The sequence below is a fragment of the Oppia nitens genome, unplaced genomic scaffold, assembly GCF_028296485.1.
Source record: "Oppia nitens isolate AA-2021 unplaced genomic scaffold, nextdenovo-longstitch-racon4-pilon3 scaffold5_pilon_pilon_pilon, whole genome shotgun sequence".
Lineage (NCBI taxonomy): Eukaryota > Metazoa > Arthropoda > Arachnida > Sarcoptiformes > Oppiidae > Oppia > Oppia nitens.
This window is the reverse complement of record NW_026533243.1, coordinates 4,209,431-4,215,713: the sequence shown is the minus strand read 5'-3', so window position 1 is coordinate 4,215,713 and position 6,283 is coordinate 4,209,431.

Sequence of the window (6,283 nt, the reverse complement as noted above, 5' to 3'; positions counted from 1 at the left end):
TCACATGAGTTTCAATTGTCGATATAACTCTCTATATCTTTAAAATACATTTACAGAATATTATTGGAGAATTGAAGTTATATTTATCCAAATTATTAGTGAATATTCGTTTCAATTGAGACAACAGTAGTTAAATGTTTTTTAAGCGCACATTCAGTCACTTTTTAAAAATATTTTTTGCATTTGTCTTTGATTTTAGTGAATGCTTCAGCTGTAAGACTTCACTAAGTATTGAATATAAAATGAGATTTTTTTCTAAACTATGGTTAGTATAAACTTTTGGATTCACTTAAGATTTTGTGCCACTCGTAAGCATTACCCAAAAGGAACGGTATGTTTGGTGTATTTATAAACTCTTTTGAGAGTTAAATTGAAGTACACTATTGTTGATGACTTTAGTGTGTGTTTGTGTCACTATATATAGAAAAAATTAGTACTAAAGAAATGTAGTGTTTATACTGTATAATAATTATAACAAATATCTACAATCCTGAATATATATATTATATAATAAAAATTTAATATTTTAAAATATTGTTAATAAGGATAAATTTCTATAAAATACTAAAAAATATTTAATCTCAACAATTTATACAAGAATTTCATTATAGACGTAGTGAATCATAAATATATTTATTTAAAAATTAAACTAAATTATCTCAAAATTAAACTTTTATACAAAATCTCAATATATTCAGAAAATATTATATATATATATATATTGGACAAAATAATCTGTGAAAACATTAAATATCTTAATTAAGTTTAACTTTGATTATGACATGATATATACTGTGTGATCGATTATGTATTGTATTATTATTAATTCTGAAAAATGCTTTAATTTTTTTAAAATTTATTTTATAAGATATTATATTTATGTTCAGAACTGATACGGTTTTGCAAAACAACTAAAACCAAAACAATTTTTGAATAGTTTAAGTAAATGACTTTCAGTTTAGGTTTTTTTGGGAAACAATAATAGTAGTCAACATAAATACAAAATATATTACTATTGATATAAATAATTTAAAAAAATAAAAGTATTACATAAATTAATAAATCGTTAATTCACCATAATTGTTATTACTAATTTATTATATTTTTTACTATATTATTATTTTAAATTTTATCATAATAATTATTATTAATTAACATAGGATTTAAATTTTTAAACTATTAACTTATATATTACTAAACTTATTTTATAACGGTTTATGATTTTATTTAAAAAGGACTTCTAATAAAACATCTATTATATTATTTTGCATATAAAATGTACAAAATTTATACAATAAATCTAACAAATAAATAATTGTAGTATAATTACTGTACTATACAACTGTATATTAAAATTAATAAATCTATAAATATAGCATTAATTTAATAAATTTTGAAACTATGTCGCCATCTATTAAATAGTTATGAATTCTTTATAAAATATATGTTTTAAAAAATAAGTTTTTGAAAACAAATCTAAAATGGGATGAATGTTATAGCAATACATTTTCTATATAACGGCTCCGGGATGAGTGGTCAGGGATGAGAGGTCAGGGATGAGAGGTCAGGGATGAGAGGTCAGGGATGTTCGATATCTCAAAATCTATAAGAGTTATTGAGATTCAGTAAAATGTATAATATATTCGATACAAAATCATTTGATACGTGTTTAAGGATTTTATAAAAATTCTAATGTAATGAATAAAAAATACATGTATTTTCTACATACAAATACATACAATACATAAAAGTAATAAATAAATATATATTATATATAATCATTCTATTGGTCACAAAAAGACATAAAATTTTAAATAAAATATTTTTGTTTTCTTCCAATTCGTTGAAAAGTTATAACCAAAAAACTATTGAAATTTGCCCCAACTCTAGTGTCAATACAATTTTAAATAAATTTTATTTAAATCATTTACCATTGATTGCTATTATCTGAATTAAAATTATTTAATTTAATTAATTTTTTTTACATATTTGGTATTTTAGTAAAAATTAAAGTTTCTTATTTAATAAAACATTTCTTATTAATATTACTAATGTCTAATGCATCAGTAAATGTGTAATAAAAATAATTTATTATTGACTCTATAGATGTCACATATTATACTAAATTTTCATATGTTATACAATTTAATTGAATATTGTATTTAATGTAATGTATAGTAGAGATCGCAATCAAAACTAATTTTAGAAACCGAACCGTAGTTACGTCACATAAAATATATAATTTTATTTTTAAAATTTTTATAAATATAAAGTAATACAGAATAATCAAAATAAGCTATAATTAATATATTTTTACTTGAAATGTAATAATAATTTAAATATGTTTTATAATAATTTTAATATATTGTACAGTAATATTAATGGCAATAGTTTTAAAAAACTGTTTTAAACCGAAACCGTTTTGAACTCTACTATATTATAGTATTGTAAATTAATTTATAGTATAGTATATTAATATAGTAAATAACTATTAGTAATATAATTTATATCCTATATTAATAAAACTTTTGTATTTTATTGTTTTAATGCTAACTTTGAAACATTTATAATAATTAAAATTATAATTTATAAACTAATATTTTACTGTATTTTGTTGTTGTTATTTATACTTTACATTAAATTATTTTAAGTATAATTTCACATATTTAATTTAATATAAATTATATTTAATAAATAAGTAAAATATATGAAATTAATGAAAATGCTTGACCTATAGCTGTCACAAGTGATTGCATTGCAAACTATTTACTTAAAATCACTTAAGACTTGATTGTCATATACTTTGTGATGATTTTTGAATGTAATCTTTTAGTCAAATCTTAATCCATAACCAGAACTACAACAACATTGCAAACATTGAACGACACAAACATTGCCGACAGATATAGTATTTTTTTTGCTTATATTATGTATTTTTACTATATTTACTATATGTTAATCTTAAATATATTTTGATTTATATTTAAGTCGACACTAAGTTTTAATTTATATATAAGTTTAACTCGAATTTTGTAATGTATATAATAAACGGTATAAATGAGTCGTTTAAAAGCCAATTATTGAAAGACATCGCAATTTTTGTCCCATCAATAGAGGTGTGCGATAGCTATTTGAAGGGGAAAGGGATCATAAATATGTGGTGATTTGGTTTACGTAAATATTGCAAATAAGTGACGAGACATACATTTTTGCAAAATTTCTTAAATATTTCTTAAACCATAAAAGTGCCGATAATAATGTTGATTACTTATGAACTTTTCAATTCTATAACAATTTATATTTATATATAGAATAGTTTGATATTTATATACAAATATACTTATTATACTGTAGTTAGTTATAATTAAATAGGTTTTTAAAGACACAAAACAACAATTTTAAAATAAAATAATAAAACTAAAGTAAATAATTTTATTTATAAACTTTGATTATTATAAGTTAGGATTTATAAAAAAAATATTATTTTAATAGTGAAGTTTTAACGTACATACTATAGTTATTAACTATTTTTATTATATTAATTCTGTGTATATTTTATATAACAATGTAACTAATCTGGTATTAATTATAAAGAAAAAATGTCAAATATGTAAACTCCCACTATATTTATATACTTAAGTTAAACATAATATTATATAGTATTTCATTTATTTTAGTATTTTGTATATTTGTTAGTTTTTTATTATATATATTGACTAATAATCGGTACAAATATTTAACTAATCTTTAAGTTATGATATATTTCTATTACTAAAAAAATTGTAAATTTTACGGGATATAAGTAAACAGTATATTTTGGTCAAAAATGTCACTTTTGTTTTACTAAATATGTAAGTATTGGGTATTTGCGGCATATTTTCTTTGAGTTGTATCACAACTTAAAATATATACAAAATTCCTTATGTTTTGTTGTATCCGACAATCCATTTATAGTACAAAATATTTTTGTTTTTTATTTCCACTGATTAGTATCTTTGTCCTCTCTCTCTCTCTCTCTCTCTCTCTCTCTCTCTCTCTCTCTCTCTCTCTCTCTCTCTCTCTCTTTCTATATGTCTGTCACCTGCACTATAATACCTGTCGGTGCTCTTTATAATATTTGCCGCAATAATATTAATATTTTAATAAACTGTATATTTTGTGAATATTTATTTTAATTATATCTAATATACTAAAAATATCTATTTAAAAAATTTAATTATTACTATCAATGCGTTTTCATACAAAATAATATGTAATTAAAATATTTTTGTATGTTATTAGTAAAATATTATATAATTTAAAAACAACAATATTTTAATAAATGGTAATAAATTATCTAAATATATTAAAATAAAATAAAATATATATTTGTTATTACTTTTAATTATAGATTAAAATTGAAGTTTATTTTGATTTACTGTATTTATTTTATATAATTGTAGGTTAATAAACATTAATACTATTGTCAATATATTTATGTGTGAAAATTTAAAAAATAATAATTTTGTATTTTTGATAATATCTATAACTAATATTAAATAATTAACAAGTTTTATAGCTAAGGTTGATTCACAAATAAATACTAAGTTAGTAAATATTAGTGTTGGCAGAGACAAAATGTTTGTATAATACACGACCAATATTGACATATAAAACAAAAGTTAGCGCCACCTTATAATAAGACTATTGATTTAAGTAAAAATAAACATGTTTTATAATAAATATAAATTACATATGATATTATTTATTTATTTTATTTCTATCGTTTTTCTTAATTTATTTTTATAAAGTTAACAAACATAATTAGTTTTCTAATAATTATATTGTCATTAAATAATTTTTAGAAATTTTTTAGCATAATATATATATTAGTTTTTGAAATGTGTAGTTCAATGTATTGCATGTATTATACAAAAACAAAATTCAAAACCTTGTATTTAGTTTTGTGAATAGTATATATTAATATATAGTATAATACTGAGTATATAAATGGTAAGTTATGATTAATATAAATATATTGAATTTTGATGATTCATAATTATACTTAACAGTGTTAACACTAGACTATTAACTTAATAATACAATTTTAAACTATAGATATCTTTTACATACAATATTTGTAAATTATTATTTTGATTTATTGTTTTAAGTAAATCGATTAAAGGGGTTATTTGTTTATTATATTGTTTATTTGATGATTTCTATATTTGTATTATATCTAATAAAATAAATGCTCAAACCATTTGTGATTTAGTGAACCACTCTATAGATGTAATATTTACATAAATATAACCCATTTTGAAAATAATCAAAAATTATAGTAACTTATAGTCAGCCATAATATTATTTATGACATATTCCTCCCGTTTCTCATTCATTCAATTCATTTGTTGACTGAAATGCAATATTAATATTCAAATACACGCATGAAATATATGTATGAATAAAGTGATTAATTATATTTTTCTTTGCAATAATTTTCTCTCAACGCTTAACATAACATAAAGTGTGCATAAAATGCATATCTCATGAATTGATATTTTGGAGGCGTTTGAATTGCAAGCAATAGGCATCAATTGCACCACTATTTATCTGATATGAATATGTATATAATATTTTGAGGTTTAATTATTAATATATAGAAAAATACAGGTCATCTTTGATATTAATTAATATTACAATTAAAGTTGGTTTAAGCATAGTTGGTCACTAATTTAATCTTTAAAACTAAGCTGTAAAAACGTCAATATTAAACATAATTTTATTTTACATATAAACATTCAAACATTATCTGTACTTTTGTTGGTTTTAAAATATTTTTTGTGAAATATAAAATATAATTATTCTAAATAAAATTAAAGTAGTTTTTAAACAAATTTAACGTTTTAATTAATTTTTAAAGTTTTTCATATAACTTTATATAATCTTTGATATAAAAAACAATTATTACTATTGAACCAACCTTTGGTTTGATTGAGCAATAAATATAAGGAATAGTGTTATGAATACACAAATTTTATTAGTGATTATCCACGCGATTGACTCAACACAACATCCCTTATAGTAATTGAGAGTTGAAATCATTTGTTCAGAAAATTATTGCGTCAAATGTTTTATATAACAATATATATTAATATGTATAATATGGTTGTGAGTGGAAAGGGATGGTGAGGGCGAGGGTGAGCTATGTTTGTATGATATTATAGTTTTCACTTTATTCTGCATTTGTTCGTAAAATATACAACAATACTATTATAGCGTTAAGACCCGCACGTGTTTCGCA